We start from the raw sequence: 15,163 nt of genomic DNA, 5'->3' as shown, positions 1-15,163 counted from the left end.
GGACCACATTGAGGTTCCACTCGGGAGCTGGTGGCGTCCGCGGAGGAATGACTTGTTTGAGTCCTTCCAGAAAGGCTTTAATGGCAGGCACCCTGAAAAGTGAGAGGTGCTGCCTGTTTTGGAGATAAGAAGCCATTGCGGATAGATGTATACGAATGGAAGCATAGGCCAGATTACATTTGTTCAGATGTAAGAGATAACAAATGAAGTTTTGAATAGATGCATCCAGCGGGTTAATGTTGTGGTCTGCACAATAAATGATAAACCGCTTCCACTTCGCCGCATAGTATGCTCTGGTGGTGGGCTTCCTTGCCTCCCAGATTATGTCCATACAGTCAGGAGGTAAGTTGAGATAGCCAAACTCTAAGACCTCAGGAGCCAGATCGCCAGGTTGAGCTGTTGCGGATCTGGATGCTGAATGTAGCCATGGCTCTGCATCAAAAGTCTGGGTGTGAGGCGCAGCCTTTGATGCGGTACCACGGACAGTTCCAGAAACGTGGTGTACCATGGTTGGCGAGTCCACGTCGGATCAACCAGGATGAGAGTCATCGAGTGCTGCTTCAGCTTGCGTGCCACCAGCGGTATTAGAGGTGCTGGGGGAAAAGCGTACGCAAATTTGCCTGACCAGTTCATCCATATCGCATTGCCTTGCGACTGTGGGTGTGGAAACCTGGCGGCAAAGCTTTGGCATTTTGCGTTCTCCTTTGTGGCGAACAGGTCTATCTCTGGATGACCCCACCTTTGGAAGTACGGGTGGAGTACTGATGGATGTATCTCCCACTCGTGCATTTGGTGGCTGTACCTGCTGAGCAGGTCCGCTATCTGATTGTCCTTGCCTAGGAGGTGTTCTGCCATGAGGAAGATGTTTCTCTGAATGGCCCACTTCCACATGCTATGAGCCAGATGAGACAACTGTGGAGAGTGTGTTCCTCCCTGTTTCTGAATGTTGTACATTGCCGTCATGTTGTCCGTCCGGATCAACACGACTTTGTTGCACAGATGTACTTTGAAGGCTTTCATTGCCATGAAGATAGCCATCAGTTCTAGAACATTGATGTGCATCTTCCTTTGCTGTGGTGTCCATAGTCCCTGCACAGTGTAGTGGAGTACATGAGCTCCCCATCCCTGGAGAGAAGCGTCCGTCGTCAGAATGATCTGTGGCACAGGCTCTTGGAACGGTCGTCCCTTGCAAAGGTTTTGTGGATTCCACCAATGCAGAGAGTTGTATGCACGACCGGTCACCAACACTAGGTCTTTCAACTGTCCGTGAGCCTGAGTCCACTGACATGCTAAGCACTCCTGAAGCGGACGCATATGTAGTCTCGCGTGCGGGACTATGGAGATGCAGGAGGCCATCATGCCTATCAACTGCATGAACACTTGCGCTGGAAGCGAGTGTTGAGGTCAGAATTTTTGTATCAGCGATTGAATGCTGCTGACCCTCACTGAATTTGGCTGTGCTGTGGCTGCCAGAGTGTTTATGGTCGCACCCAGATACTGTCGTATGTGGGCGGGTTGCAGGTGGGACTTTGGGTAATTCAGTGAGAATCCCAGATCGTGAAGAAGGTGAATGGTGTGGGACATGTGGGCGGCACACTGCTGGGCTGACTTTGCCTGGATTAGCCAGTCGTCCAGATAAGGGTAGACGTGAATGTTTTGTCTCCTTAGGTGTGCCGCCACCGTCGCCAGGCATTTTGTAAACACCCTGGGTGCCGTGGTGACCCCGAAAGGTAGAACCGTGAACTGGTAATGTTGGTTTTGGATGGTGAACTGGAGGTATTTTTTGGGTGACAGGTGTAGCGGAATATGAAAATACACATCCTTCAGGACTAAAGTTGCGAGAAAATCCCCCTGACTGAGCAACGGTAGGACTTGCTGCAGGGTCAGCATGTGAAAGTGCTCCGATAGAATGTATTCATTGAGTGGTCTGAGGTCCAGTATGGGTCTGAGGGACCCGTCCTTTTTTGGTATTAAGAAGTACAGTGAGTAAACTCCTGTGCCTCTTTCTTCCACAGGCACGAGCTCGATTGCTCCTTTTTGCAGCATGAAGAGGACCTCCGGCTGCAATAAGTGCAAATGCTCGGCGGACATAGGACGGTGTCTTGGGGGTATGTTGGGTGGAGTGGATGTTAACTCCAGACAATAACCATACTGTATAAGCTGTGTGACCCACCTGTCTGTGGTGATGGACTTCCAGACTGGCAGGAACTGTTGAAGTCTCCCCCCGACAGGTGTTGCGTGGTCGGGGGGCAGTGACAAGGCGTCACTGTCTGTTTGTGGCGGAGGATCTGGAGTTGTTGTTTCCACGATATCCACCTCAACTTTGTTTGGTGTACGTGGTCTGTGTGCCGCCCTTATAGTACTGTGTGGTTTGGGAGAGCTGGCCTCTGGAAACACCTCTAGTGCTTGAGCGACGAAAAGAACCACCCCAGAACTGCTGTGATTGCAGAGCCCCCATGGACTTAGCAGTTTCAATGTCCTTTTTGATTTTCTCCAAGGTGGTGTCCACCTCTGGGCCGAATAGATGATCAGGGTTTGCTGTCTGATTGAGAATGGTGGTCTGTATCTCTGGCTTGAACCCAGAGATTCTGAGCCAGGCATGTCGTCTCAGCATGACACTAGTGTTAATAGCTCTGGCCGCGGTGTTTGCCGCGTCCAGTGCACATTTAATAGAAGCATTAGATTTGAGCTTCCCCTCTTGGATGAGCATCTCAGTTGCCTCTTTGTATTCGTCTGGCAGGTGCTGTAACAGGGTCTCCAGTGTGTCGTAATGTGCCCTGTCATACCTGGCTAGAAGTGCCTGTGTGTTTGAAATGCGCCAGATATTGGCCGCTTGAGCCGCCACCCTTTTCCCCGATGCCTCAAACACCTTAGATTCCTTATCTGGGGGAGGAGCATTACCCGTTGTTTGTGAATTAGCCCTCTTCCGGGCATTAGAAACAACAAGAGAGTCCAACGGCAACTGTCCTTTGATGTAAGTAGGGTCACCAGGCGCCGGTTTATACTTTTTTTCAATTCTAGGGTTTATCACCCTGGCTCTCGTAGGCTCCTTAAAGATCTCCCCAGCATGCTTCAAGACACCCTTCAACATAGGCAGAGTCTTGACAGTCCTCTTTGAGACGGAAAAGGTGTCAAAAAGAAAGTCAACTTCAATGGGGTCAGCATGGAGCTGGACGTCATGATTCTTTGCTGCCCTTTCAATGAGGGCATTAAACGCAGCTGAATCCTCTGTAGGCGACGTTTTTACAGCATACATCTGAGTGTCTGGGGTAGAGTGAGGATCGCCTGGGTCAGCAGCAGCTGCCCAGGGTTCATTGGTATCATCTGGCTCAGTGTAGACAGGATAGCTGTATTCATCATCATCACCTTCCCCAGTGTCCACATCTGAATAAGTGGGTGAGACATCATGGCCATGTGGAGAAACCGGTTCCACAAGAACAGGGGTCGAAGTGGAATCCTTTTTCTTCTTTAGTGGAATTTTATAGGACTTCATTGGCTGTTCCAGGGCGATTTTCCGCTTATGAAGGGAAAGTCTGCCTGTTTCGGCATCGATAAATTGTTCTTGTTGTTCTTCCAACGAGGATTGTCGATGCTTTAAGGCCGGGACCACTTTCGTCGACTTCGGCACCGAGGACACCTTCTCGGGCACGTTGGTGGCGATTCTAGGGCCGAAAGCCTTCGGCGCCACTTTCGGCGGCAACGTGAAGTGAATTGACGTCGACGCATTCTGAGGTTTATCGACAGGCTTCGAAGGTGGAGGATCTTTCGGCCCGACACTTGAGGCCTTCTCCTTGATGCGCTTTAGGGAGTCCGCCACTTGCTTGGAGAAAGCGGCGGACGGCTGCGTCGACTCGACGGAATCCTACGAGGCACCACTCGACGTGGACTCGTGGGTCGGTCCGCTCTTGGCCTTGTCTTGTCAACGCGGAGCCTCGAGAACCTTCGGATCACTGAGCCCTTTGTCGGTGTCGACCGTCTTCGGCGCCGATTGGTTTGGCTCGACTGCCTTGACCTTTGTCTTCGGCGTGCCAGACTTCGTCTCGATGCCCTTGAGCTGTTTCTTCGGGTCGATAACGCTCTTTTGCTTTGTCGGTGCCAACAGGTCCGAGGGCTTTGAGCCGACCAAAGCAATACGCACTTTTTGTTTCGATGGGGGCACCAGTGCTTTCACTTGCGTCGAGACCGGTGTTTTCACTTTCGGATTCGATTTCGCAGGGTGCGGCTCCTTAGCAATGTCCGTAGCCGAGCCCGAAGGCGGGCCGTAGAACTCACTGGAAGATCTTGGGTAAGGCCTAGTGGCGATCCCTCGACCTGAGCCTTCTGAAGCGTTTCGGCCCCAATGTCAGTTTGAGTTAGCTTCTTGCTCGAGCTATCTTCCATGGCCCCAAAGGCCCCGTCGTCGTCTCCTACCTCGTCGACGACTTCTTCCGCGTCGAGCATTTCAACATCCGCGTCGTAGTTGGAGTCGACCTCCGACGCGGGATTCGACAGGTCCTCACAAACTTCCCGGTCAGCTCCATCATCCCCGGCATCGAATATGTCCACAGGCGCTGGTGCAGTCTGTTGGGCCTCCTGGCGCGCAGCGCGACGATGCAGAAGAGTCTTCTTGGATCGAAAACGGGAACAAGCTATGCAGCTGGCTTCATCATGATCCGGCGACAGACACGTGTTGCACACCAGGTGGACGTCGATGTGGGGATACTTTGAGTTGCACACGGGACATCTCTTGAACGGACTCCGTTCCATGATGGTCCGTCGATAAGGTCTCTGGCGTCGACTGGGCCTTGAGCGTCGAAAGCACGCGGCTCTCTGGAAATCCGGCTCGGAACTGAGCTGGAAGAATCGGGCACCGAACGCAAGACTATACCGACGAAAAGCTAAAGGCCTTAAGAAAGTTTTATATCGATTCCGACTAGAGTGAACCAATATACATCCGAACCCAATGGCGGAAAAAAACAATCTGAGGATGGAGTCGATGCCCATGCGCACTGTAGTCCAGGGGAGGAGCCACCTATCTCGTGATACTTCGAAGACTCTTCCAGGACAACAATGTGCGATCATCCGGACACAACACTAGGCGGCGATCTATGCACAGATATGAATTTAGCAGCCCACATGCCTCGAACAAGAAGATGTAGCGCACGTGATAAAAAGTCTCACATTGAATAAAGCACCAGGTCCAGATGGACTAACAATCGCTTTTTATAAAACCTATGTTGACGAGTTGGCACCCAGGTTAATTGCTGTGTACGAGGAGACTTTGGAGGCGGAAGTCTTGGCACCATCCATGCGTCAAGCCATGATTATCGCTCTATTGAAGCCCGAAAAGGCGGAAATAGTATTAGATTCCTATAGGCCGCTATCTCTAATAAATGTGGATGTGAAGATTTATGCAAAACTATTGGCTGTCTTCAGCCGCTGCTCCCAATGATCGCACTCCCTGACCAGTCAGGATTCATCCCAGGGAGATCAACGTCGCATAATCTGCGCACACTGTTCTCAGTTATACAATATTTACACCCAAGTGTCCAGGCCTCGGCGATATTTTTAGACACGACCAAGGCGTTTGATTTCTTAGAATGGCAATACCTTATCCTGGTGTTACTGGGCATGGAATTAAGTCCATTATTTGGTAAGCGGATTAGGTTATTGTATGAAAACCCTACGGCCCGTATTAGAGTGAATAGCATGGTGTCGGACTCGCTCCAGATCTCGAGAGGACAAGACAGGGATGTCCGCTGTCGCGGTTATTGTTCGCCATTGCTCTGGAACCATTAGCAGCAAGGATAAGGCAACACCATTGTGCTAGAGGCATAGGGTTTAGTACACAAAGCCTTCCGATTTCCCTATATGCTGATGATGTCACCCTATACATTCTAAACCCAGAAGAAAATCTTGACCCAGGGTTGCGCAAATTTATACGATTGGGGGGGTTAGCTTGCATAACTATAAACTGGGCAAAGTCAGTGATTTTCCCGCTAACAGACGGAACTAGGTCACATTTCTGGGTATGTAGCTGTGTATGAACCTCCATGACATCTGGAACCTAAATTTTGGTAGGGCCTATTCGTGGTTGGAGGGGAAAGTCGCCCTCTGGTCCAAACTGCCTCTATCAGTAGCAGGTAAGGTGGCACTGGCAAAGATGTCATCCTGCCTAAATTTCTTTATTTATTTGTGAATGTGCCAATTCCTCTCACCAAGCATTTTTTCGGACTCTTGCATTCGCAGCTGCTGTCCCTGGTGTGGGCAAATGGGCAGGCCAGAGTGTCATGGGACCTCCTGACCCTTCCCCTGAGACAGGGTGGACTAGGTGCCCCAGACATGAAGTTATATGCCTTAAGTGCGCAAGCTCAGTTCCTTCACTTTTGGGTGCATGAGACTCCATTTCAGCCGCACGTTGCAGTAGAGCGGGACGCTGTGGCCCCGGTACCACTGTCCGCCGCTTTATATCTAAAAGCGAAGCGCCCGAGAGAAGACGTTGATACTGCTGAAATATTACGATGGGTTTGGCGGGAATTGCAAAAGAGGGCGGGCATTTCGATACTTTATGCACCATCCATGTTGTTCGAAAATAATCCAATGTTGCCATGCATGGAGGGGGGTGTTGGAAAGGCCTTAGTTGAGCGTATGCAGTTGAAAACTTTCGCTGATCTTTATCCAGATAACAACTTCAGACCTCCCCTGCTTGAAGCAGACGGACATGAAATATCTTTTGCTGAAAAATTCTTATATCATAAACTACGTACTACATGCCGTGCGATGTGCACAAATTTCCCCGAGGCCCCCCCCCGCCCCCGACATTGGTGGCGCGGGAAAATGTTCTTAAAACGCCCTCAGATCGATAATTAGTAACACGCCTATACACAGTAATGCAAACTACATATCCGATTCTGCAGCCCAAGTCCATGGAACTATGGAACTATGGAATAGCGTAGTAAACCCGTAGATGACAGAGGAACAGTGGGAATACTGTTGTGGCCAACTGCCCGAACTGTCCCCCAACTATCACCTAAGGCGGATCCATTTCAAATTCCTACATAGATATTATCGGACACCGGTTAGCCTACATCGCATGCGCTTGAGCGAGGATGACAGATGCTGGAGGTGTGGATATGCGCAGGCGACGTTTTTGCATGTGGCTTGGGAATGCCCGAAGTTGAGCGCATTTTGGGAGGAGGTGTTTGACGTAGTGAATAAAATTGTTGGAAGGGCTGATTCACCGTCCCCGCTGTTGGGGCTTCTAGGATATGTGTGAGAAACAGTACTGAGGCGACGGAAGCTACATGTACTCCTGCGACTTTATGCCCGTAGACAGGTGGCTCTCCGGTGGGGTAGAAAACGGGTCCCAAAATTTAAAGACTGGCTATCTGATGTGACATAGGGACACACTCAACTGAGACTATTCTGGGACCAGATGCCTTCCACTTCCCGACCAAGGGATATATGGGAGTCCTTCCTGGAATGGACACGGTTGACTGTCGACCAGCTTGTACATGTCGAAAATTCTGTAAATTAAAGAAATAAGACTAGTTGTAATGTACTAATGATGTATATGAAGCTGAGTGGTGATGCCGCTGCTATGTTGCAATGCCCAAAACTAAGATTATTTATTTATGTTGAAGTAATCGGCCTAGGTTATCGAGACAAGTGTCTAATTTTGTACTTATGATTCCGGACGATATTTGCTGAAATGTAACTGGAATATGTCTAACCTATTTATCAGTTGTAAAATGCTATATGGAAATTGGCAAATTACGAGGACAGAAATGCTCTGATTTGATATATGTATTGTGCGTGCGCTGTAACTGGCTATTAGTTGGCACTTTGTGCCTGTTGTCATGTTTGCTGTTGAAAAACCAATAAATAAATAAAGTATGCATGACATATTGAACCAATTGTCTATGTATTTTAATTAACTGTTTTAGCTGTACTAACAGTTCTGGGCCTGTCATATTGTCAGGATGTGGTGTATAGCTGGCTAGTACCGGCCATGTCGCTCCTGGTCTACCTAGTGGACCGAGCCTTGTTATGTGATTTTGATGTTGTAGGGAACCTTTAAACCAGAGCTGATGCTCTTGGTACGTTAATGGAATTTCAACGTCCTCGTAAGGAACGTATTCCTCTGCAGGTTCCTCTACTTTGTAGTAATGTAACTCGTGTGTTCCTGCATCTGCTGCAGGGAACTGAATCGATGAACAGAATACCTCTGTCTGCCGATATTCATGTGCCTCTATGACAAAGATTACTTTACCACCTCTCGATAATACTCCATTGTTTATGAGTTTGTAAGTTATAGTTTTTCTTACATTTACCGGGATGATTATAACATCCGGGTCATTCTGCAGGAGATTTCTGTCATCTAAAACTGCTTGAGCTGCTGCTGCAACTCTTTCCCTTTCGTCTCCAGACATTTTGTTGACCGAAAGTTTGCAGAGCAACTTTCAAGGAAACAAAGATTAGGTGCACAATATTTTGGAACACTGTATCCTTCAACGTTGAACAAACCAAAATCTAATACATAGGATTTTTCGTCCTACTCAGTTTTGGCGGATATTATCCTTTAACCCACTCCAGACGTCTATTGGAGTTTTTACGGGAGAAAGGGGTCTCTGAGAAAAGCACGACTGAGTTACTCTAGTATCTAGAGTTAAATTATCGCCTTACCAAACGTTGGGCTCCATGTAGTGTAGTTCCTATATTCCCAATAGGCTCTACGCATTGGAATAATATATCTTTCAGTTTAGACGTAGGACTGAGGTCGACTAGGTCTCTACCGAATATATTAAACTTAATTGTGAGTGCCAGCTAGCTCAGAGGTCACTAGAAACTTTCTCGAATTCACAAGAAGGGATTAGTTTCTGACAACCGCATAAACATTACCACTTTGTTTCCCAAGAATAAGAAATCAATCTCTAGAGTCGCGGAAACAGTAGATAGCTATTTTACTCAGTCAACCGTGCATGCTTTGTTTCACCGGAGGTGCTGAGAAATAGAGAGACCGGCGTTTTCAATAAATATTATTTATTGAACAGTCTTTTTCAAGCATAAGAAATGTAGTGCTACAATCGTAATACTGGTTAGAAAATACAAGGCATATACTACGAAAAGTATTATAAAGTAGTACAATAAAAGCATGGTATGGGGGGGGGGGGCTACGCGGGAGTCCAAGATGGTCGCGTAAGCAGAGGGCTCCCGGGACCCGCGCCGCCCTCCTGCGACTATCCTCGAAATATCCTTGTTATTATTATGGGCTATTGAAGATCTACTCTTGCTGACTCCAATATCCTTTCAAAAATCGAATTTGGATGTCGGGAACCGATTTTACATCAACTTCATCTTTCTGGCCCACCCCGCTCGAGACCGAGGACTCTGCTGCTTTGGTGGGCCGAGGAGTAAGTCAACCACAACGGCCTTAGGGACATCCTCCCAGTCGGCCACATTGTTGCTTTCAGTTTCGATTTCTCCTCGACCCCTCGAGTGACTATTGTAAGAGCGGATCGGCTCCCAAGTTGGTGCAGCTTCGACCCGCTGTGTTGTCCTGCCATATCTCTCTACCCCTGCTTCATCCCTCGATTCGCATTCTACAGTGTTGGCCTAAAATTCTGATTCGGTATCTCAACCGCATCGGCCATTTTCACCAGGTCCAGAGGGCCCCTTCGGGGCACGCCTTCCAAACCTGAGTTCGAGAGGCACAAGACGAAGACGCCAATCCGTGGGGGACCTATTCAGACTAATGTGATGGACCGCTATACGCAACCGAAGGGTTCCCCCGGCAGTACCGGCCGTACTCTTGCTGACCCCAGGACGGACTCTACCGCGCCATCGGAGGTTTCGCTCCAGGACCTAATGAGTGCCATTACTGGGATGAAGGCTGATATGGGGCTACAGTATGAGGCTCTTGCCTCCAAGATCGATACTGTGGCTGTCGATGTCACACTTATCAGAGAGGATCTGGCTAAGACTAATGAGAGGGTCAAGGCTTTGGATTTGAAGACCTCCAGTCTCATCACTGATATGGCGGACGCACAGTCGGAAATTGGCAACTTGCGATCATCGAATGACTTGATGGCCTGACGACTGGACGAATATGAAAATAGGGCCCGGCGGAACAACATACGCTTGGTGGGAGTGCCGGAAAATCAAGATGACACCACTGTCGACCTTCTTGTGGAGGATTTGATCCTCAACCATCTTGCTCCCGCCGGACTCAGCAAATTCTTCGCTGTTAAACGTGCTTATCGCTTCCCGGGTGGGAAGACTAAACCAGGGGCCCCCGAGGCCTATTATTGCAAGGCATTTCCATTTTCGGGACAGAGACGCTATCCTCCAGGCCTCCCGAGGTCGTGGCCCATTGAAGTTCGACAATAGTACTGTTAACATCTACCTGGATTTCACTCCTCAGGTCCAGCGACAACGGATGGGGTTCCAGGGAGTGAAGAGGCGCTTGCGGGACTTGGGCCTCAAGTATGCGATGTTGTTTCCAGCTCGACTACGCATCGAATATGAGGAACAAACCTTTTTCTTTGATCGACCAGACTGCGCCAGTGACTGGCTCGACTCATTGCCGAAAAGAGACGATCTAAACGGACTCCCCGGTGGAGCAGAGTGGGGTGCATCGGCCCAGGAGTGACACTGTGGTTCTCGACGTCTAGTTTCTTGTTACTATTTATCAGCTGAGTTATGCCATTTGCTTCATTATTGTTAGTGTTGAGCCCGAGGGTGGTTCCGTTGTGGGTTGACACTTTTCCTCCTCCTGGGTTCTTTGTGAAGTGTAGTTATGAGTAGTTATGAGAGGGCGACAGGCACACTACAAATTGGGGTGGCTCTTCAGTCGTACGCAGGGGTGCAGGGTGGGGGGTGTTGTAACGGGGGGTTGTTGGGGGGTGGGGGGAGGGAGTGTTTTTGTCATTGTATTTGTTTTGTTCACATGGCACTGTATGCTCTGCTCTTATCCTTCTGTAGTTGGGTTCCGAGGAGGGAGGGTTACGGTCCTTTTCCGGGGTGGTGAGTTGAAGTTGCTGTCCTGGAACGTTAATGGTATGGGGGATAAGATAAAACGTGGCGTTGTTTCTCAGTTCCTTCAACGCCAGTCCCCTGACATTGCATTGTTACAGGAGACCCATCTGATAGGGAACGCTTGCCGGGCTTTGGATAGACGTGGTTATAGGCTGGTTGCTCATGCTGGATTCACCTCCGGTTCCAGAGGGGTGGGCATTCTGATTAGATCCTCTCTGCCCCTTGAAATAGATGAGATAACGCTTGATGATAGGGGTCGGTATTGTGCTATTTCGGGGAGATGGGAGGGTAAGATGCTCTCAATAGTTAATGTATACGTCCCCCCGGGTCTACAGGCCACTACTTATGCTGACCTCGGTCGGCTTTTGTTGGGGCTTCCTGATGGTCTCCTTATTCTTGGGGGGGATTTTAATTCTGTGGTCTCTGGTAACTCTGATCGATACCCACCCAGAGACTTACCGAATTTCCAGATGTGGCTTTCTGAACTGTTGGAAACCTTTGGATTGGTGGATGTTTGGAGGATGCTACACCCCGCGCAACTGCAATATACTTTCCATTCTGGGGCCCTCGGCAGTCTTTCTAGAATCGATTATTTCTTACTGCCGTCGGCCCACTCTGTGCGGGAAGTCCGTCACCTCCCAAGGGGCATCTCTGATCATTCCCCCCTGTGGCTAAGGGTTGCAGTTGGGGTAGGTAGCGAGAGCAGAATTGCTCCTATTAATCCTTGGTACTTGCGAAACCCCAAGACGCGCTCTGAGCTGGTCAAGTCCATCGATTGTTATTTTAATGAAAATGTGGGGTCTGTCTCCTCTTCTGTTTCACTATGGGAGGATTTCAAAACTGTTATTCGGGGTTATTCACTGTCATCAATTGCTGCCACTAAGAAGGCTAAACATGAAGAATTATTGCGTCTCGAGGATGAGATAACTGTACTTGAAAGTGAACTGGGTGGAAATGATACTCCTGCAATTTTACACTCCCTAGCTCTGAAGCAGGCTGACTATAGAGCCCTGGTGACAGACGCGGCCTAAGTCATGAATAGAGACTAGCAGGGTAGACTCTATGATGTGGGTGATAAGGCGAGTAAGCTTATTGCGTGGTTGGACAAGTCTGAGAGAGCGAATCGAGTTGTTCCGGTGATTGAAAAGTCGAATGGGGATCGTGTGTCTGACCCGATTGTGATTGTTGATTGCTTTGTGGACCATTTTCAGACGGTCTATGCCTCTGTGAGCGATAGAGATGAGCGTGATTACCGTTTGCTGCTGCGCGATATCACGTTACCCTGCCTCTCTGATGAGGATAGGGCCCAGATGGATGCGCCTATAACAGTGGATGAGGTCGCTGGTGCCATTCGTGCCCTTCGATCTGGTAAGGCCATGGGGCCCAATGGATTGCCTATTTAGCTCTACAAATTACGGCCCGACAAAATGGCGCCATATCTGAGAAATATGTTTCTCGAGGCCTTCGATACTGGTCTCCTTCCTATTGACCAGCGCCTGGCCACCATCGTTGTCATCCACAAGGGAAGGTAAACCACGTGATCGTTGCGCTTCCTACAGACCCATTTCTCTGCTTAATGCTGAGCCCAAGATATTTGCCAAATTACTGGCTACTCAACTGATTAAGGTGGTCGGCGACTTGATCCGTCCGGATCAATCCGGTTTCATCCCGCACCGAAATACCGCCCTTAACCTTAGGAGACTCCATGGAGTTCTCGCGAGAGCTGTAACTCTGACTGAGTCGGCCATTTTGGCTTCCTTCGATGCCACCATGGCTTTTGACACAATTGAATGGCCTTATCTCTGGGCAGCTCTCTTCAAGTTTGGTTTCGGCTCGAATTTTATCGCCTGGGTGCAGCTCCTTTACGAACGACCACTAGCCCAGGTGGTGGTGAATGGCAGGGTGTCTGGTTCTTTTGCACTTGGGCGTGGCACCCGTCAGGGTTGTCCGCTGTCTCCGTTGCTTTTTGCCCTCGCCCTGGAGCCGTTGGCCGAGTGGCTTCGCTGGGAGCCCTCGATCAAGAGTATCCAGTGGGCCCCCGACTTTGAAGATCGTGTCTCGCTATATGCAGATGACATTCTTCTTTATCTCACCTCACCCGGAAGTCTCTTAATGTGATTTTCGATGTTCTCACCTCCTTCGGGAAGAACTCTGGTCTTGTTATTAACTGGACCAAATCCTGTGTTTATGTTCTGGCCGGAGATCTTCCCCCGTTGCCCTGTAGATTCCCGATTCAGGTGGTTGAGACTGGTTTTAGGTACCTGGGGATGTCACTTTATATTCCGCCGTCCGGTACGACCGTAACCTTCATGCTCCTCTCCAGCGGCATAAACTTGACGTCTCACGGTGGCGTCGATTGCCACTTTCCCCATTGGGGCGTGCGACTATACCTTCCGGGTATTTTCGGGAGGTTGAGAGCCTTCAGAGGCAACTGATTTGGGAGGGGCGTGCTCGTATCTCCTTACCCAAACTCGCTTTGCCGTGGTAGGACGGTGGCATCGCCCTCCCTGACATCAGACGCTACTACTGGGCATCGCAGCTCTGCGCAGTTAATCATGTAACCTACGCCCCTGGTCATACTCCTGCCTTTGCGATGGATAAACATCTTCTGCCAGGTGGGAATTTTAACAGGGCACTGTATTCTAAGAAACCATTTAAAGCCCTGACTGGCCCTACGAAAAGTGCTGTGCGAGTGTGGCGAGACGCGAATGCTGCTATGGGGTGGAGTGATAGGTTAACCCGAGTGGCACCGTTGTACGACTCTGATCGACTGGGCAATTTGTGGAGAACGAAAGGATTCGATAGATGGGACATGATTGGCATTAGCAAGGTGGAGGATCTCTGGTCCAAAGGTAGTGTTAAGACTTTTAAGGCGCTCAAAATTGAATATGAGCTTGACGACAAGCAACACTTCAGGTACATTCAAGTGCGACATGCCTTGACCTCCGTCTTCCCCCCGGGGACAGAGATTCCCCAATCCTCGCCGCTAGAGGATCGCATTCTTGACGGCCATGTGCCGGACAGTACTATATCCCTGATTTACAAAAAACTCATCAATAACAGGGCTGATTTGCTTGAGCGACTCAGGGCCTTGTGGATCGCGGACGGCCTGGAACTCGATGATGAGGATTGGCAAATGGCCGTTGTGAGAAGTTGGCCCGATATGCAACGTTCGCTATTCTAGCGACCGCTATGTATCGTTCCAACGACCCTTATGGTGTTTGGTTGTAAGCCAACCTATAGACCAGCTATCCTAGTAGCGTGGATACGAGCAGTCTAAGGCTAAAGACTCGAGAGGGCGTGTTAAGCCAGCTGTTTACCACACATGTACCCCTTGAACACCCAGTGAAAGGACACCACACAAGTGTTATGAAAATAAACAGTATATTTATTAAGAATCACAACAGCCCTGTACTCATTATGAGGACAGGGTACTAAGCACAAACCAAATCTCTTTAGCAAATACTTCAAGTGCACAATTTAAAAACAAGTGTCCGAGGACACGGGAAGGTTAAGGTCTCGGGCGGACCCGATAAGGCAAGTCGGAAGCGAGGGACTCGGGACCCTAGAGTAAGGAGGCTATGCAGGCACCGAAATGCCGAGTTACCTAGCCACGAGGGCTGCGGCTGCACAAGTCTTACAGGCGTCGGGGTCTTCGCTGACGAGCCAGGAGCCGGAAGAAAAGGAGTTGCTGGCCGGCGACCAGTGCTGAATAGTTCGTAGAGATCCAAGCCTGGATCGGAGATTGAAGAAACCTGAAAGCAGAGGGGACCAAGTTCGTACTACTAGCCAGTAGTCAGAGGGTACCAGGAAGGCACCGGTTGGCCGTCACCTCGACCAGGTGAGTGGGCGACGCTAGGCTCTGCAGTCTCACGGACCAGGAGGCGTTGTCGGCGACCACGGTGGAGATGCGAGCTGTCCCACGAAGGATGATGCTGTCGGCGTCGCTGGGCCCAGGATGGGGCAACAAGCCTTGGCAGTTCTCAGGGCCACGTGGTGGGCCTAAGATGGCGTCTTGAGTGGACCAGGAGGGTCCGGGGTGCTTCTCGGAAAGATGGAAGCAAGGGCCAGTCTGGAGCAACCAGACCAGCAGTGATGATTCTCGGATGTCGTCACAGAAGGGCACAAGCCAGCGGCTAGTGACCAG

General features: G+C 49.8%; 1 protein-coding gene across 8 annotated transcripts in view; it reads right to left on the bottom strand.

Annotated features, from left to right (window-relative positions):
* LOC147725801 (uncharacterized) overlaps nucleotides 1-15,163 on the bottom strand; it is a 626,472-nt gene that overhangs the window by 270,732 nt on the left and 340,577 nt on the right. The gene's annotated exons all lie outside the window — the stretch shown is intronic.

Source organism: Lissotriton vulgaris, chromosome 3_1, assembly GCF_964263255.1.
Source record: "Lissotriton vulgaris chromosome 3_1, aLisVul1.2, whole genome shotgun sequence".
Classification (NCBI taxonomy): domain Eukaryota; kingdom Metazoa; phylum Chordata; class Amphibia; order Caudata; family Salamandridae; genus Lissotriton; species Lissotriton vulgaris.
The sequence above is the reverse complement of the archived record's forward strand: the minus strand, read 5'-3'. Positions and strand labels throughout refer to the sequence as shown.